The sequence below is a fragment of the Papaver somniferum genome, chromosome 8 (assembly GCF_003573695.1).
Source record: "Papaver somniferum cultivar HN1 chromosome 8, ASM357369v1, whole genome shotgun sequence".
Taxonomy (NCBI): domain Eukaryota; kingdom Viridiplantae; phylum Streptophyta; class Magnoliopsida; order Ranunculales; family Papaveraceae; genus Papaver; species Papaver somniferum.
Genome location: NC_039365.1, coordinates 59,181,541 through 59,202,093, shown reverse-complemented (window position 1 = coordinate 59,202,093; position 20,553 = coordinate 59,181,541). Strand labels below are relative to the sequence as shown.

The 20,553-nt window shown below is 38.8% G+C and overlaps 1 pseudogene; it reads right to left on the bottom strand.

Annotated features, from left to right (window-relative positions):
- Nucleotides 1–19,588: 19,588 nt before the first annotated feature.
- LOC113307171 lies at nt 19,589–19,688 on the bottom strand (annotated as a pseudogene).
- Between the last annotated feature and the right edge of the window lie 865 nt (nt 19,689–20,553).

The window sequence follows — 20,553 nt, the reverse complement described above, 5'->3', positions numbered from 1 at the left end:
TTAGAATTGAAAACCACGTTTGAAAGCGAAGCCAAAATCAAGAGAGAAGGGAAAAACAAAGAAATACTCATGTAAAAGTGTTTGACTAATTATCCATCTAAGAACGATAAGAGATTAGCTAAATAATCAGTGACACTTTACAAGAAGTATACCTAAACAGTTCTCACTTAGTTAGGATTTCACAAGTGAGATTTCAACCTTGTGATTATTTAACACAAGTACGAGCCATTGGCTCATTAAATGAACATTGCTCTTGCTTATCCTTTTCCTTACGAACTGTTGGAGGAAAACCATTAAGATGTGAATGGAAATCATAAAATTCCTCCTTACATAAATATGACTCAGAGAGTTGATTCTTACCTGAAGGAAATCGGCTTTTTCCTGATACCTTGTTCACATCAAATGTATTATTAACTCCCCTTTTGACGATAGAAGGAATCTGACCTTCTCTCAGATTGTTAAGACATTTTTTCTGTGTCAGAACATTTAAGGAACTTATATAATTGACTTTCCTAGAGTTTCTCATTTGTCTGACCGGTCCTTTTGAATCACAAAAAGGGCATACCTCCTGAACGTTAGAAAACACTGTCTTCCGTGAAGGTTTCTTCCTTTCATGTGATGTGCACCATTTTTGACAAGAGGGTATAGGCACATACTTACCGCAAGAAGAGGACACTGATTTTTCTTCTGGATCTTCCTCAGTCACAGTAGTAATTGATGACGAAGGTCTAGAGAACTTTCTGATATATCCTTGAATTGAGAGCTTGTTCAAGCGATTTTTAATTCCAAGATATCCCTTTCAATACTTGCCTTAAGAAGAGATAAAGGCAAAACTTCATAGTTTTTGGAATTGTAGTCTCTTATTTCCCCAAGAAGAATTTTGACATGTTGTTGCAATCGTTCATCTTGAATTTTAACATTATTTAACATCAGTTCACATTCTTTAGCTGTTTCCCGTTCATTTAGAGAGATAGACTCTTTTGAAGGGTAATTAGAATAACACATGTCGTAGCTTGTCTGTCTTGTTTGAACGCAAGGTTCATCTATATTTGAGATTGAAGAATCTTTCTCTTTAATAGAAATAGACAAGACAAAACTTTTATTTCTGGTGACGCGTTTATCGGAGATAGTACTCTTGTCCATAAAGTCAGATCGCTACAAACACAGACTTGTAAGGTCTTGAACGTGTTTGCCTGCTCTGATACCAATTGAAAAAGCGGGGGTCTAACAACACCACCCAATATTTCGCTTAGCAATCTGTATGGACTAACTCCGAAATATTTTCTAGAGAATCAACTAGACAGTCAGACTCAATCTATGTAAAAGTATCTCAAGGAGTTAATATCTCTCTCTTGTTTTGATTTACTCGAGCTAATAGAAATCAGCGAGTCTTTAATCAAACACAAGGAATAACTTGGATGGTACCAAAGACCAATATCCAAGGATCAATCTATATCAATCAACAACCAAAGGTCGGATTTCCAATTGATTGATTCAAACGCACACCCTGTATTATTTCAATTATATAAACAAATATAATGCGGAAATAGAAATAACACAGACACCAGAAATTTTGTTAACGAGGAAACTTCAAATGCAGAAAAACCCCGGGACCTTTTCCAGATTGAGCACACACTGTATTAAGCCGCTACAGACACTAGCCTACTCCAAGATAACTTCGGACTGGACTGTAGTTGAACCCCAATCAGTCTCCCACTAATCCAAGGTACAGTTGTACTTCCTACGCCTCTGATCCCAGAAGGATACTGCGCACTTGATTCCCTTAGCTGATCTCACCCACAACTAAGAGTTGCTACGACCCAAAATCGTAGGATTTGACAATAAACAAATCTGTCTCACACAGACAAGTATATCAAAGGATCAATCTGTCTCCCACAGATAAACCTAAAGGTGGTGTTCCGTCTTTTGATAATAATCAAGGTGAACAGGAACCAATTGATAATCCGCTATTATATTCCCGAAGAACAGCCTAGAGTTATCAATCACCTCATAACAATCTTAATCGTATGGTAGCGAAACAAGATGTTGCGGAATCACAAACAATGAGACGAAGATGTTTGTGATTACTTTTTATGTCTTGCCTATCGGAGATATCAATCTCAAGCCAATCAATCTGATTGTACTCGTACGATAGAATATGCAAGATCAGATCACACAACTACGATAAAAGTAGTATCGGTCTGGATTCACAATCCCAATGAAGTCTATAAGTTGTTCACCTGGTTTTAGAAGAAGAAAACCAAAGGTTAAAGGAGAATCGACTCTAGCACGCAAACTAGTATCACACATAAGGTGTGGGGATTAGTTTTGCAGAGTTGCTAGATGTCCCCTTATATAGTCTTTCAAATCAGGGTTTCGCCTTGGTCACAAAGCAAACAATATCCACCGTTAGATAAAAACCTGATTTAGATTCAAGCTAATATTTCTCAACCGTTAGATCGAAAACTTAGCTTGTTATACACGAATGAAATGCACGCTTCTAGGTTTGTTAACCGTACCCAAACGTGTACATTGTTGGTTCAACAGTAGTTAACCAAAAGGTTAACCATATGATCATTTCATACCAACCATATTCTTCTTCACCATAACTAGTTCAAATGACTCAAATGAACTAGTTAGAGAGTTGTTCAATTGCAAGGAAATCTTATGTACTACACAATACACAATTGAAGCAAAGATGATTTGGTTCACTCGAATCGGTTCATGAACTTTATAGCCACGATTTGAAAATTGCATTCCTTAGTCTTTATAAGTTTAAGTTCAGAAATCATCTTCAGATATATAACCTTCTTAAGTTCGCACACTAGGTTCGCGGACTCAAGCAACCAGACAGAGTTTACAAACTCCAGCAGAAAATATCGGCAAAGACTTTCCGCCGATTCGCGGACTGGTACTCACGCAACTAGTTTGTCAACTCCAGCAGAATTTCTCGGGATGAGAAGTTCGGCAGTTCGCGGACTGAGTTCGCGGACTTGGAAACAATCCATTCTTCCGGTTTCTCTTGATCAACAAAGTTCGCAAACTTTGGTTCAAGGGATAAGACTTATGCACATATGTGTTTCCACAACAATACTTATGTCCATCATTGGTTATGTAATCTAAACTCTCATTTCAGTCATTGAAACATTCTTAGAAGACGTTATGTCATGACTTTCGTCACATGGTAAAGATAAACTTGATCGAAGCGAAAAGCTTACCAACACATATTTCGAGATATAGATAGGCGAGGTATACTCGGCTCAAAATACCAAATGTTTATAATCCAAGTCTATATATATAACATACGAATTCTTGTCTCAAAGAGTAGGAGATAGAGTAGATATACTTTTGAGTGATAGATAAGTTCAAGTCTTCACATACCTTTTTGTCGAGAAGTTCCACTGGTTCCTTGGGTAGTTCTTCTTCTTGTATGATGAATCTCCATGAAGTCCTTGAGCTCAACTACACTTACTATCCTAGTCCGAGACTTAGCTATAGTAGACTAGAAAACAAGACTTGTAGTTTTGATCACTAACATTGACAAACATGCTTGATATATCAATGCATGCGAGTTCGACCGAGCAATGCTCTAACACTTGCATCCAGGTTCCTTCTAGTTTGTTTAAGGTCACATTCGAGCTCTGAGTTACTGCACCATCTGTGATTCAAATCTTTATTATTCTTTGGCATGCTCCACGTATTACTGATCCCAGGAAATCCAATGCATTTGCATGTCTCATCTTGTTCCTTGGTATCTTTTTGATACTCATTTTATTATTCTTTGAAAATCTACCTTTTTTGGCATCAACTGAGAGTCACTGAATAGTGTGGACTCTTTTAGTTGTAGGCTCTTTGCCGCCAATAGTCCTTGTAATATTGCTTCATATTATGCTTGATTATTCGTTGGGCTGAAAACCAATGCATATGAGAATTCGATGAAGTTGTTCTCTGGTGTCACTATGACTACTCCAGCTCCACCTCATTTTCTGTTTGATGCAACATCAACGAAAATTTTCCAAACTCCAGGTGTGTCGAGTGAGGAGTCTTCACAATCTGGTATGCTTTCAGGTTCTGGATGCACTTATGGGTGATTTTTATTGAGCATTAGGTCAAAGTCCGGATCTTCTGGGAAGTCATCGGAAGCGTGTTCTTTTATGGTCTTCCTGTTTTGTATTCCATATTGAATTAATTCATATGGAGTCCCCGCTTTGCAATCCTTCCAGTTATTATTTCTTTTGACAAAAAAATTTCAGCTGGGTACTCTGTGACCACGATTATCCTTCAGCTCAAGAAGTATGGTCTTATCTTTATAGATGAGAAGTAGATACGAAGATCACATTTTCCAACTGTTATCAAAGTGACAGGCTCTGTAAGATGTGACTGTTTATGACTTATCTCAGAAAATGGAACTTCCTTGTAAAAGTGGAAGTTGTAAGTTCTCTGTGTTCTCTGGAAATTTTTGTTAGTCCTTTATTGAATAGATTGAAAATATATTTATATCAAGTCATAGTCGAACACCATGATCTCATAGGAAGTGGAAGTAGTTGAGTACTGAAGAGGTGGAGATCGTGTAAAAATGGTGAGAACCATGTCCCTGTTGTGAAGGGAAGACTGGTCAATTTTACATCCACTACTCCTCTACTTTTGTCAACTGTCCACCTTTCCTGACACTTTCTCATAATGAGCGTGTTGCACGCCGCATTGCTGTAAACCGCCAGACCAATACCCTGATGAACATCCCCCATTCTGTGACATGTTTGATGTCCCGAGTATTTTGGTAGAAAATAATACCTAGTCGTGACTTGCATAGTAAAATCTATATGATATGAAGCAAGTCACATCACAACTAATAATAAAGAGTGACACAAGTCCCGATAGTTGCTGAATGGGCCCAAAACTATGACATGTGAGTAGTGGTCATGAATATATATTATATTATTCCAAAAACTAATCATATATCATGGGTCTTGTTTGTAAAACCTAAATATTTCAACTAATCATGCGCAAGCTAGGCAGCAGGTGGCTATAAGTGACAAGTTAAGTCGTATGAATGAGACTTGTCGTGAGTTAGTACTCAAAAATAGCATATGGTGCTTTGGGGTTAAATAAATAATTAAAGTATTAAATTTTATTAAATTATTTATGAGATCGATATTCATAAAATACCGTTTGCAGACGATGCATGTGAAGCATCGTTTTCAAGCAAGCAGCTCAAAATATTCGATGCATGTAATGCATTTTTGTATAGATCCTGCTTGAATTAGTCGCGGATCTTAAGGTTAAAAAGGTGGCGTGACCTCCCTTCTTTGAGTAAATGTCATCGGTCCATCTAGGAGTGGGATGGCTGGTAGTACTCATGGCACCTCGTTGGTTGGCTCAAATTAAATCTAAGTCGGTCAAATCAGCTAGCCAAGTAGGATAGTCGAGGTGATTTGCATTATTTTTTGGTTATCGTTTAACCTAATTAAGACCCTTATGGGGCAGCGTGACTAGCCTACTTTGGGCGATGATTCGGAGCAAAGCAGGTAGGCTAGGAGCGTCCTGATTGGCTTAAATGGTAGAGGGAACACATGTAGTTATCATGGAGCTTGCTCGGTCATGCCAGGAGAGGGCCAAGATTGTTAAATTAACCAGCAAGGTCGTGTGTTCGTTATCATTTCGCGACTGACTTGGACGGTCTGGATTTAATTTCTTATATTCAAGAAGCATCTCGAATAGCCTACTTTGGCCAACTATTTGGAACGGAGCAGTTAGGCTAGGAGCGATGCGATTGGTCTAGGAAATAGATGGGTGGCCGGTCATCAGAATGACACCTTATTTTCCGAGCTAGTAAGAATTAGAGTTGGCTAACTAAGATTACCAAGTTGTGTGGTTGTGATTAATCAACGACTGACTTGAGCGACAAGATCTATTTTCTTAAAAGTTTAAATGCGTCGACCAGCCTACTTTCATCTTCGATTTAAAGCGGAGCTTGTAGGGTAGAAGCGGTGTGATTGGTCGACAGGGAAGATGAGCGTGCGGGGGATAACACAGAGCAAGGATAGTTGGCCTTGTGGGGCGTGAGCTAGGGCAAACCGGCCGGCCAAGTGGCGCGGTCGTGCCATATTCATGACTGACCTAATCAGTCACTGTTCCCCCTTTTATTTATTTTTCACTTCTGTTAGGATTTTACTCCTATTGGCTCTATGATGGGAAAGTTTCCTAGCTTTCCTAGATTTTAATCTTGACCAATAGGGATCAAGATATCGTGCATGCTCCATTTTTATGGCAAAAATCCAATTTCGTGAGTTGACACAAAATTAGGTCAAAATTTTGAATTTTGTGCATTGAAACAAAACTAATCAATTTTAAATAAATCTTGCATTATAACGCAAAATTACTAATTTTTCATTCTTACGAGTAGCGTAGCTGTGGTCTTATTGCCGCAGCTTGCGCGCTTCCGATCAGGTATCTTGATGCATATCTTAATTCAGACACTTCAGGAGATTGATGCTACTCATCTAAGAGTGAACATTAAACGTCATATCATATTAATATTAAGAGTTCAGCTAGAAATAAGCATAAGATAGATACCTAACATGCTCTGTATTAGTGAATAATGCAAATAGGAGCTCGATAAAATTTACAGAATACTTGGGATTTTTGCAACATGCAACAATATTATTCTAATAAATTTCGTATATAGAGATACTGAATTACTCAGTACATATGTAATCATAGAGGCGTAGGCACTCATCAGCTTTAGATGTCCCAACTTCTTTACAGAACGAAGGCACATAAATATGGAATTTTACGGTTTTCGCCATAAGCTAAAACCACCATCAACCAGGATAAACATATCTGTGTAGATATTTTAGTAAAGTATATGTTATACCGGCTATTGGTTTTCAACCAAGAGAGGTTTTGGTACATATGTTAGATTACAATTTGGAAGAAAACAAAATCAAAAATATACATTTATTGCATATCTTGAGAATTTTCATATTTGGTAATTCATTGTTGATCAAACATGCCTTGGTCATTATAAATAGTGGATTTCGTATTCTTACAAACTCATCCCTTGAACACGCTATTTGAGCTTTGGCGTGGGAAGCCCACTTGAGTTCCGCAGTTAAGCGTGCTCGTCCAGAAGTAGTCCATGGATGGGTGACCTTCCGGGAAGGTATTGCTGGATAACACGCAGCGATGCCCATTGAAAATCCCACATTGCTGGATAACCACAGTGGATAAGTTGACACAATATTGGCGGGGGGAGGGTCATTAAAAATGGTATCTTAGTCGGCGACGGATCACCTGTTGAGAGTAGGGCTGCACATGGTTTTGTTCGGCATGGTTATTGGCAAAACCAAAACCGAAACCATAGTACCCGGTTTTCCAATATTGAACACCAATAAAACCATTTAGCCTATTCGGTTTCATGCGGTTTTGAACCTCCCGGTTTCGGTTTTGGTTAACCGACTGATTTAATATTTTAATGTTATTTCTGTCAGTTGTACAAACCTGACATGCAACTTTTTCTAAACTTGTCATAAAATTGTTATTTTCACAGAATTTTAAACACATTAGATGTTCTTCCAACAAACATTAACAGAAAAAACTAAATTGCAAAGAGTCTAGTTTCTCTTTAATGAAAAAAGAAAAATTCAAACACCATAAATTCATAACTGGTTGTTCCTTCAGAAGTTTTTGCATCTCTATAGATGGGAAATCAAACCAACAGTCCCATTATTCATAGGATCAACAGGTAATCTTGTGTTACAATACTGACACATAGCATGTTTTGAAGGTGGCTCTTCCCTATCGAAGTGATCACATACTGCACCCCTAATTTGACGATGCCTACCAAGTGGTGTTGCTGCGTTTTCATGGAAGGTTTAATAGTACCTGCACATAAATTGAATCTTGTATATTCAGTATTCTATATTGTAGATGATAAAAAATCTTGTGTTACAATATCAAAGATTCAGCAATCAATAAGTGCAACTGTCCAGATTGTCAATCCGCAGAATGCAACCACAATTTATAGAATACTTGTAGCTGTAAACGTGACCTGATGCTCTTGAAATTTTTACCATATTTCTATTACTTAATGAATTACTAAATGTTGAAATCTCATAACAATCCAACCATTGGATCTAAATACATCAACATAACAAGAAAATACATTCTATGGTTGACAAAAAGAGGGAGTGAGTAAATCTCTTCAATGCAACATGAATTTGAGTGAAACTACAGGAACTCATACAAGCAGTTAACACGAATTATACACTTCCAACAAATTTGAGAAAAATCCCCAACTTTTAACAAACAAAACCCTAGTTCTAACAAGCAAGATGAAGATTCAAAACAAATAAGGTTGATTAGTTTTAGTTATTATCATAATTCTTTCTCTTGACATGAACCCTAAAATTAAAATCCCTAAAATCAAAATCCCCCGTAAACATGAAGTTCAACTAAAATAACAATGAAATAAAAATCGAGAAGAGAGATTTGAGTAACAGAGATCTACCTTTCTTTTGTTTTACAGATGGAGAAAAACCTTAACAGTGAACCCTGAAATCAAAAATCCCTAAAATCAAAATCCCCTAAACATACAGTTGAATTAAAATAACGATGAAGGAAAAATTGAGAAGAGATTTGAGTAATAGAGATTTTTTTTTGTTGTTGTACAGATGGAGAAAAACCTTAATAGTGAATCCTGAAATGAAAAAGCCCTTAAATCAGTAAAACCTCTAAACATGCAGTTGATAAAAATAATCAAGAAGAGATTGAGTGACATAAGTTGACCCTTTTCGTTTTAGAGAAGAAGAAGAAGAAGAAGAAGAAGAAGAAGAAGGAGAGGAAGAAGAAGAAAAAGAAAAAGTTGAGGAAGAAGAAGGTGGATCTGAATCTGATGATGGGTGAGATGGAGTAGGTGATTGACTGTGAAGAAGAATAAATGAGAAGAGAATAAACGGGTAAGGTTGCTGCTAGTCAATGGTGAATCATGAGATAATGAATAAGTTATATACCTAAATCTAATGGATAAGATTAAATCTAAAAAATATACCAAGATCCAGATTATAAGGATAACCAGATCTAGGTATACAAATTATCATATTCGGATACTAAAGGATACCACCAATTGATAGTTTGTCGATCTAACACGGGTAGCAAATAAGATGTCTATCAAAGATAAACAAAGTCTAGTCGAATCCCAGCCGATCAAGTGTGTGCACGAAGTTAAATAACAAAGATACGAAACCAATAAGAAATCTTCTTGTTCTCAAATCTTCAATATCTTCTTCTGTATCTGCACAAATAAAATAATAGATGATCACAAGCCTAATGTAAAAACAGATCTGATCTATGTCGATCCTTGATCTAGTTCAAGTGATCTTATATCAGAAGAGAAGGTTCTCAGTATAAGAAAACTAGGTGCAATCAAGGTTCAAGCATTGTTAGTTAATCAAACCAATAACTGAAAACCAAAATAACAACGCAATCCTAGTTTACCAGCAACGGTACTATTAAAATGCTTCTTGATCCCGCATAAGTCTTTAAACTAGCGGAGGTAAGAGATTTCGCCTAATTAGGTTACTCTTCTCTCCAATATAGTATTGCTCTTCTCTACATCGGTGACTACAAAATGAAGTATCTGCTTCAAGATAAGTTTGCAAGAAGAAAAAACTTCACTATTGATATACCAAGATAGTTTGGACACCAAGGAAAATCCATAACCGAAAATATCCAGAAACCAATTTCTAGTTTTGTCTAATGCCAACTTAGATTAAAAATTAATATTACTTGGTATACAAGTATACTTAACTAATGTATCTTCTAGAGATATGTTTTACTTGCTGGAAAAATAAAACAGATACATTCGAGAGCCTCATTAGAAGATTCCCAAATATTTCGGTTTGAGATCTCACTTTGAGTATCAAGGAATATCTTTGAGCGATAAAAAATAATATTTCTACACATGCTCAAATTACTCACAATGTTAACATATTAAACTTTCCTACTTTGCAAACTCAACTTTTAAAATCACATAAACCCTAAAGTATACGTAAGATCGGGAATCGGTTTTGCCACGGGGATCAGTCCTACTACAAATTCCCAATATGTAGAGATTGGTTCTTCTAGAGATCACCAATAGGGATCGAGTCCGGAAAGAGATCCATAATGCATAGGGATCGGTCCTGTTATAAATCTCCAATAGGAACCGTACTACCAATCAATTGATTTCTTTCCACTACAAAACAAGTTTCCTAAGTATACTTCCTTAAAGTCATGTTATAAATCTCCAATAGGAACCGTACTACCAATCAATTGATTTCTTTCAACTACGAAACAAGTTTCCTAAGTCTACGAAACATAGTTTTCTACGTATGAAATCAATTCTAAGTTCATTACACAATCTAGTAACAAATTACAAAGATAATGTCTATGTCGCAATTGTGAAGTTCAAAAGATAGGCGTTATACTTCGTAATTCAATATACATAAGTTTTAAAACAACTTGTATATTCTTTCATATATATAACTTCGCATGTTATGTTTCCAATCTAAATGACCTGAAAGTAACATAGATATAAACGGAAACAAGTCAAGTATTGTATTACTAACCTCGAGTAGAAGGATGATACGTTCATTGATGTCGATACATCTTCAGAATCTCCAGGTCTTTAGAGTAATACTTGTATGTCTCAACATCTTTAGACTTCCTAGTCTAATCAAATGAAGTTAACTCTAGTAATCTAATCCAGCGACCTTGAGTTATGAAACTAAAATATGACAACTAACCTTGACATATACCGACGTTTTGTGGGTTCAACCAAGAAATGCTCTAACAATAGTTGATTCATCGAAATCCGTTAGGGATAAAGTATTCGTCGGCAATAAAATATTTATCGCTCGAGCAACTGCTAAGTGACGAGTTGATATTTATATAAAAATTAATATTAATTAAACTAAAAAACTTAAAAAAAATTTAACAATTAAATGTTTAATCTAATAATTAAAAAAAACCTAAAAATCACGTCCGTCAGGTATTCCAATCTCGTCCCAAAGATTCCCTTTATGATTTTCTCTTAACATGTCATATAGATTCTAGTTTTGGATGTGATAGTCATTTGCGTATAGTTCCTTGCAAGCAGCTCTCTTCGTGGTAGAAACTCAGGCCTCAAATATACATCATCATGGTTAATCCAATCCTTATTACGTCGGGTTTATGAAATTACCATGTTATGCATAATTATATAATCCAATAAAATCTTGTGCATTTAACATGCACTTAGACCACGATATGACCCACAAATGACAATATACTTCCACTTCAGAATTCCCATATCCCTTTCCACATCCTTCCTCAAACCTATTTGTCTGTAGTTAAAGTACCGGTACAAACGACCCATTTCACCACTTTGGGGCTGACAGTAAACTTGAACTAAGATTGACCATTTTGGATATATTTCATCCGCAAGATAATACCCATGAGAGTATTAATGTTCGTTGATTTTGAAATATACTTTGGGACAAATTCCATACTTTAGATCTTCAAACAAAAGCGATTTGTGAAAAATATTTATGTCACTTTGTAAAACAACTTGTATATTCTTCCTCGACACTTTGATCATAATAGGATGATCAAGTCTCTAATATTATAATTTCATATATAATGGAAAAACGGGGGTCTAAAAACCACACCCAATATTTCGCTTAACAATCTGTATGGACAAACTCCAATATACTTTCTAGAGAATCAACTAGAGAGTCAGACTCAATCTAGACAAAAAGTATATCAAAGAGTTTTTATCTCTATCTCTCGATTTAAATCTTACTCAAGCAAACTGCGAGTCTCAATTTAAATACAAGAGAGATGAACTTGGATGGTACAAAGACCAATATCCAAGTGTCAATCAATTTAAATCAACAACCAAAAGGTCGGATATTCTAATTGATTGAACAACGCACAACATGTATTATTTCAATTATGTAAACAAATATGATGCGGAAAAAAATTACACAGACACCAGAAATTTTGTTAACAAGGAAACCGCAAATGCAGAAAAACCCCGGGACCTAGTCCAGATTGAACACACACTGTATTAAGCCGCTACAGACACTAGCCTACTCCAAACTAACTTCGGTCTGGACTGTAGTTGAACCCCAACCAATCTCACACTGATCCAAGGTACATTTATGCTCCTACGTCTCTGATCCCAGCAGGATTCTACGTACTTGATTTCCTTAGCTGATCTCACCCACAACTAAGAGTTGCTACGACCCAAAGTCGAAGACTTTAATAAACAAATCTGTATCAAACAGAAAAGTCTACGATAATAGATAAATCCGTCTCCCACGAATATACCTATGAGTTTTGTTCCGTCTTTTGATAAATCAAGGTGAACATGAACTAATTGATAAATCGGTCTTATATTCCCGAAGAACAACCTAGTATTATCAATCACCTCACAATAGTCTTAATCGGCGCAGCGAAAAAAGATATTGTGGAATCACAAACGATGAGACGGAGATGTTTGTGATTACTTTTTATCTTGCCTACCGGAGATAGAAATCTCAAGCCAATTATTACAATTGTACTCGTAGGATAGAAACAGCAAGATTAGATCACACAACTACAAGAAAAGTAGTATCGGTCTGGCTTCACAATCCCAATGAAGTCTTTAAGTCGTTAACCTGGTGTTGATGGTGGTTTTAAGCTTAGGGTTAAAATCGTAAAACCTTACATCTGACATGACGTTACTAGGACCACAAGCGCATTTATTGAATCATTCAACACGCCTACGTAAGAATTACCAGGGTACCTCCTTTTTTTGACATATATATGTGTCATGTTCCACGGTAGAACCCTTAGTATTGACCGACATCACCTTCGTACACCAAACCCTAAATTCTTACACCACCGTGCCAATGGAAAACCATGCCAGCCACGTCTCAGCGCCAAAGCATGCCAACCATGCCAGTCGCGCCGCCATGCCAGCCACATCTCCGCGCCAAGTCATGCCAGTCGCACCACCGTGCCAATTCAAATCATTCAAGTCGCACCACCGTGCCAATGACAAACACTTCCATCCACGTATCCGCGCCAAAGCATGCCAATCATGCCAGCCGTGCCAATGACAAACCATGCCAGCCACGTCTCCGCGCCAAGGCATGGAAACCATGCCAGCCACACCTCCGTGCCAAGGCATGCCAACCATTCCAGCCGCGCCACCGTGCAAATGGCAACCCATACCATGCCGGCCTTCCCTTTATGGCTGCCAAAACTAAGGCGTGCGACAATCAACGACCACCCTTCCATCTTAGATACAAATGTTAGCCGTACAAGGTCACCAACCAACGCATGGTAACCTTTGTCCCAACGCCCACGCCTAAACCGCGCCAAGGCATGCCGACCATGCCACATGTGACAATGGCATGCCGTGCCAACCACCTTGCCGCGCCTAAACCATACCATGCCGGACTTCTCCTCGCGGCTGCCAAAAAAAAGGCGTGCGTCAATCAACGGCCACGCTTCCATCTTAGATGCAAATCTTAACCGTCCAAGGTCACCAACCAACACATGGTAACCTTTGGCCCAACGCCAAAACCCTAGTTTTGTCCACGCCTAAACCGCGCCAAGGCATGCCGACCATGCCACATGTGCCAATGGCATGCCGTGCCAGCCACCTTGTCGCGCCTAAACCATACCATGCCGGCCTTCCCCTCACGGACGCCAAAACGAAGGCGTGCGAAAATCAACGACCACCCTTCCATCTTAGATGCAAATCTTAGACGTCCAAGGTCACCAACCAACGCATGGTAACCTTTGGCCCAACGCCAAAACCCTTGTTTTGGCCACGCCCAAATCGCGCCAAGGCATGCCGACCATGCCACATGTGCTAATGGCATGCCGTGCGCCTAAACCATACCATGCTGGCCTTCCGCTCACGGCCGCCAAAACGAAGGCGTGCGACAATCAACGACCACCCTTCCATCTTAGATGCAAATCTTAGCCATCCAAGGGCACCAACCAACGCATGGTAACCTTTGGTCCAACGCCAAAACCCTAGTTTTGGTCACGCCTAAACCGCGCCAAGGCATACCGACCATGCCACATGTGCCAATGGCATGCCGTGCCATCCACCTTGCCACGCCTAAACCGTATCATGCGGGCCTTCCCCTCACCGCTGCCAAAAAGAAGGTGTGCGACAATCAATGGCCACCCTTCCATCTTACATGCAAATCTTAGCCGTCCAAGGTCACCAACCAACGCATGGTAACCTTTGTTCCAACGCCAAAACCCTAGTTTTGGCCACGCCTAAACTGTGCCAAGGCATGCCGACCATGCCACATGTGCCAATGGCATGCCGTCCCAGCCACCTTGCCGCGCATAAACCATACCATGTCGGCCTTCCCCTCACGGCTGCCAAAACGAAGGCGTGTGACAATCAACGACCACCGTTCCATCTTAGATGCAAATCTTAGCCGTCCAAGGTCATCAACAACGCATGTTAACCTTTGGCCCAATTCCAAAACCCTAGTTTTGGCCACGCTTAAACCGCGCCAAGGAATGCCGACCATGCCACATGTGCCAATGGCATGTCGTGCCAGCCACCTTGCTGCGCTTAAACCATACCATGTCAGCCTTCCCTTCACGGCTTCCCAAACGAAGGCTGGCAAAAATCAACGGCCACATTTCCATCTAAGACGCAGATCTTAGCCGTCCAAGGTTACCAGCTAACGCAGAGCAACCTTTTGGCTCGACGCCAAGCCCTAGTTTTGGCCGCGCCCAAACAATGCCAAAACCCTAGATTTTGGCCACGCCTAAACTAGGCCATATTAAAGCCATGTCGTCCATGATTTCATGCCACTGGCTACCAAATGAAGTGTTTCAATAATCAACGGCTACCCTTCCTCTCAAGATGCAAAATCTCGACCGTCGAAGGTCACCACCGAGCCGGCAAGTCTCCCAAGATCAACTTGCAAAACAACAACAACATGCTACATGTTTTCCACGAAAACACTCGAGACATCAACACATGTAACAAACTGGGGGATGCTCATTGGGTATTGGTTTGGCGGTTTACAGCGTGCGGCATACACTACGCCCCTTACAAGACAGTGTCATAAGGATGAGGCGGTTAGTAAATACAGAGAGTAATGGTAAAACGCTTTCTTTTATGGAACATCAATTCCAGGCGTTACCGGTAACCACCTCCTCCCATTTACTCATCCGTTCTCCATTTCTTACGAGACCAGAGTACGTTTCACTTCGACTTGTATAAATAGGTCTTACCTATTTCCACTGAACAACAAGTTCTGGTCAGGAGCATACAACACTCAGAAAAAAATTTGCTAGCTTTCCCATCTGTTAGCTTCCTACTTTCTGATACAAGTCGTAAAACAACTACTCTTCCAGAATTAACTATTCTGGTCTCAACACTATGTTCGCTTCCCTCCCCAAAACCAACCCTTCCCCTTCACTTTGTGACCGAAGCAAGTCTGGAACGGCCATTTCTTGGTTCAAGCCGGATTTGTACAGATTGATCTCTCTAATCTAAAGTACTCCCTTGCAGTACATTGTTTAGGGTTTAAATTTATTTCTCACCCACACACCCGAAATTACCAAAATCAGCAAAAACCATTTTCACCCTCAAACAATTGGCGACCACAGTGGGAGATTGATCTTTCGGTTATAATGTCAACTTTCAATCCTCGATCTCATATTTCGACCCAGACGTCAGGACGGTAGAATCCAAACGACCCGCCCAGGGATCGACGACTCAGTTACCAGTCGACCCGGTTACCAGTCGTGACACGACAAGGGATGACTGCGGACTTTCCACAGTCACGGTGGTGCTTCCCACAAAACTCGATCTTACACCCGGGAGATTCTTTTTCATCAGGAGATCCGAAAAATCGAGTAATTCTTGCTAGACAAAATACATGGTCTACTACTTCAAATCTTCACAGGGGAGATAAAAAACCGAAAGCCATATTTTTCCCGTGTTTCATGCTTTCTACTATCGCACAACATTCACAATTCCATGACTTCCCTTGGGTACTCATGCCACTTATATTCATAACCAAAAACATCAATATTCTAAAACAGTTCATTCCAAATAATAATCCAAAAATCTCAAGGGTAATACTTGTCTATCAACCAAAATATCCAGAAAATCAAAACCATAAACCAAGCGCTTTGTTTGCCTTTCAAAAAAAAAAACAGTCACCTACCTGTACGTGCCTACTTTGCATAATAATGATTACCCGTCACTATTCATGAGGTAGCCGACGTTACTAAGGTGATATTCGAAGAGGAATTGTTTATGACGAAGTGTTTCTACAATTTTATGAAAGGCATACCCACGGCTAGGGTTTACACCAGTTCAGAAGAACAATATTTCTACAGATTTATGGAAGGCATACCTATGGCGATAGACACATTTTTGTGTCCGATTTGTCTCGATTCTATATATTGTTAGGGCTCATTTTTGTACTTATTATGGTGTTTTATTTATTTATAGATTTTTTTGGCCAATAAACATTTTTGGAAAAAATTGGCTCGAAAAGTTGTCGGAAAGCTCCCGGAGGACATTTGCTATTCGGACTCTCACTTTGGATAAGGGGTAACCTAATTACTAAGAGGATCCCATTTCCAGGCAGTTGCTAATCGCACCCCTACCCTGGATAAGGGGCAACCATCTTCAACATTTCAAAAACCAGGTTTTGGCGGGAAAATAGGTGCAGTGAAGAACAGATTTTGGAAATCGTGATTTGGAGGAGTTTGAGGTCGATTAAACCTCTGATTTTCATAGGATAGACTTCTTATGGGTCTAGGAATCTGATATGGGTGTTTAAATCGATTAGACTGGGCTCAATTGACGGATTTTTATCACAACAGAAAATATGGAAAGTCACGTGTGTGACCTGTTTTAGGGAATTTTAGAGAGATTAAAGTGCTATAAACTTTCCCAAAGATTTGTATCTATCTAAGGAAGAGTTTAGAATAAAAAGGAAAGCTCAGAAACGCGTAGAAATTCTAAAACAAGAAATTGCCGCAACTTGGCCGTGAAGAGAAGGAAAGAGATTTTGGAAGATTTGGGAGAGATTTGATCGGTAGTTTTGATATAAATAGATGTCTTGGGTCATATAGAAGAGGTGTCGAGAATTTGGGAACCTAAGGAGAGCCATAGAAGAAGAAATCAGAGCTTTACCAAACTCTGTTTCTGCTGCTGCTGCTGCTGAAGAGGAAGAACGCGAAGAACATTGACGCTTGGGAAACAGTCGCAGAATAGTGTCGTTGTTTAACAGCTGAAGAACATTAAGCTGTGCAGGACAGTCGTATTCTAGGGTCTTAAAATCAGCGACAAAGCAACAGTATTTACAACAGTTTTCTGTAACAGTTCCATTGTAACAGCTGTTTTGCAACACAATACACTGTTGCAAACAGTCCGTGTTATTACTTTTCACTCTTTTAATCATCTTTTGAGCAACAAACACATATTTTGAGATCATGATTAATATGAAGAGCTAAACCCCATTGTTGAGGCGATAGAGGAAGCTATTTTTTCAACAAAAAGTGGTATATTCTATTTTATCTTTTTATTTGCAATAATTATATGATTATTTGCCTTGAACTATTATTGAATATGATTTTGATTTGAGTGATTGTGGTTTATTTTGATGGAGTATGCTTAGTTTTAAGACTTTTGATGCTTCATACTTGGTATTTACAATTATTACTTTTGAAAATCTACTTGTTGCAATATTTTAGAATCAAATTAAACGAGAAAATTGCATAAATATAAGTATTGGTTTAATCACTTTGAACTTGGAAAATAGTGGAATCTTAGCCTCAGTGTTTCTTTTAATATTGATATCATCTTTGATTGAGTTTGTTATAATTTTTAGTGAGTTTTTTATTTTAATATTAGAATTTAAGTCTAATTAATATCCTTCACAAGTCTGAGAATCGAACCACTTTTACAAATCACGTCAATTTTTGGCGCCGCTGTCGGGGACTTGTTTTTAGGGTTTTAGATTTAATTTTTTTTTTTTTTTTTTTTTTTTTTTTTTTTTGGGTATTTATCTTGTGTCTACAGGTTCTGGATCATAAAGAAAATTGAGCCAAGGAGTTTGGTGATTTCATAAAGACTTGGAGCTAAAGATTAAAGCAAAAAGAACAGAAAAGAAGACAATTTTATTTTAGACAATTTTAGTTTAGGGTTTGTTTATTTTATTTTAAAAAAAAAACTGTATTAGGGTTTATTATTTTTGTAATTTTTCTTTATTTTTTTGGACTTTTGGACTTTGGGACATTTTTTTTTTATTACCCTACGGAAGGGTACTTTAAATATAAACTGTTTGCAGAGAAGGAGGACAATTACGATATTGTCTCTGCACCTTGGGTTCGTACACTAGACATCGGAGTCAGTGGCCCGAGTCGACTACAACCGATTCATCCCCCGTCTGGAACGGGAGGTAAGATTCTAAACACTCGCGAATCCCCTGTCAGCGAGTTACTGGACTCCTTCGTATGCATATATGTTGAGGACTGAATACGACATTTATTTTTCTAGTAAAGGGCAAGGCCTGGCCATACAAGATAAGGGTTCGGATTTCATCACCGTTCTCTTCTTGCCGCTTTAGGAACACGTAACCTACGCGAACCTAAGCCTAAAATTTTGACTAGAACGAGACCGATAGGGTAACGAGCTTAACAGGAAAGTCATTCGAAAAATATTGGTTACTCTTTTAAGCATACTTCGAAGTTCTTGACGGTTTCTGTAAGTTGAATGCGTGACTGCGCCGCCTTGTAATACCGGTGAGGCCTTGGGTATCAAAGCTCCACCGAGCTTCCCTCGCCTCTATTCAACTTACGTTAACTCGGATTGATTCCAGAGGGGTTTGCTTAAATTGTAACGAATTCCCGTTCGAAGGATTAGAAGCTGGTCTAGAAAAAATCTAAGTGGAGCCATCATGCTTTTTGTTTGCTAGAAATCAATAGGTTTGATTTGGTTGAGTCGGCCTTGATCTGTGTTTGCTTACCCTTCCAATTTAGAAAATTCTATTGTATGCCTGAACGTAAAAGAGACGCACTAGGTAGATTTGTTAAAGAGAAACCTAGTAGTTCGAAGCGTCTCGATTACCTTAATCTAGAAAGTCCGGCTTTTGAAGAGTCTGTTTTTGAACGTCTTTGACTGAGGAGAGAATCCATGTTGCTCCGATAGCGCCAGAAATGGCAACTTTGAAAGCTTTGTTGAATCCAACTAGGACTACCCGTCCTTCGTGTATTAAGTTAGCTGAAACGGAGGCACCCTATGAACTGAAACCTGGGACCTTACAGATGCTCCCAATCTTTTTAGGGAAAAAAATGAAAACCCTTATTACCATGTTAGGGATTTTGAGGAAATTTGTAGTACTCTAAGAATTAGAGGCTTAGATGATGATGCTTTGAAACTTAGGTTATTCCCATTTTCCCTGAAAGATAAGGCCAAGTCGTGGTTATAGTTTGGACTCCGAGTCAATTGAGACATATGAACAACTTACATCTGCCTTTTTCAATAAGTTTTTCCCTAGGCACAAAACATCGTCTATTAGGACGCAAATATGCACATTTTCACAACAAGAGGGAGAATCTTTATATAGGTATTTGGAAAGGTTCAATGATTTATTATCCCAGTGTCCTCATCATGGTTTAGAAAAGGTTAGGCTAGTTCAGATCCTTTATGAGGGTTTAGATTATTCCACAACGACCATGGTTGAGTCTCTATGCACTGGTGGATTTGAAAACCAAACTGTTGATGCGGCGATGGAATTTTTTAATGAAATCGCCGAAAAAACCCAGCAATGGGAAAATAGTAGGGCACCCCAGAAAACAATTCTTTTAAGTAGAGGAAACGTTAATAGGGTAGAAGGAGGCTATGAATCAGATGCCAAAATTGCTGCTATAGCAAAAAGGTTAGAAGCCTTAGAAGTGGGCCAGACTAGTGGTAGAGTGGAGCCTTTTTGGGAAGGCCAGAATATTGAAGAGCAGGCCAATGCTCTTTATAATAACACTAGATTTGATAACCGTCAAAAGATTGACCCATATTCAGAAACCTATAATCCTGGTTGGAGAAACCATCCGAACCTTTCGTGGTCTAAGGGCCAAAGTCAAGGTCAGTTTAGTAATTCTAATGCTCCCCCAGGTTTTGGCTATACTAAGAATCCTTCAGGACTAGCTCAGTTTCAGAATCAGTCAGATAAGAAAATCCTAAGTTTAGAGGAATCTCTCGCCTTGTTAACTCAGCAAACTGCAAAATTCCAGTTATCCGTAGAACAGAGTCTACAAGCTAGTAACAGGATAGGACAAGAAAATAGTCAGGCTATTTCCGAGTTAAAAACCCAGGTTGGTCTGATAAGTGATTCTTTGAGAGAAAAAGGTAAGTTTCCTAGTCAAACACAACCCAACCCTAGAGGAGTTCATGAATTAGGTGCAAAACCATCGAATCAATTGAATGCTTTAGAACCCTTAGAAGTGGTAGAGTTGTAGACAATAAGGTAACCATGCCCGATAGTGAAC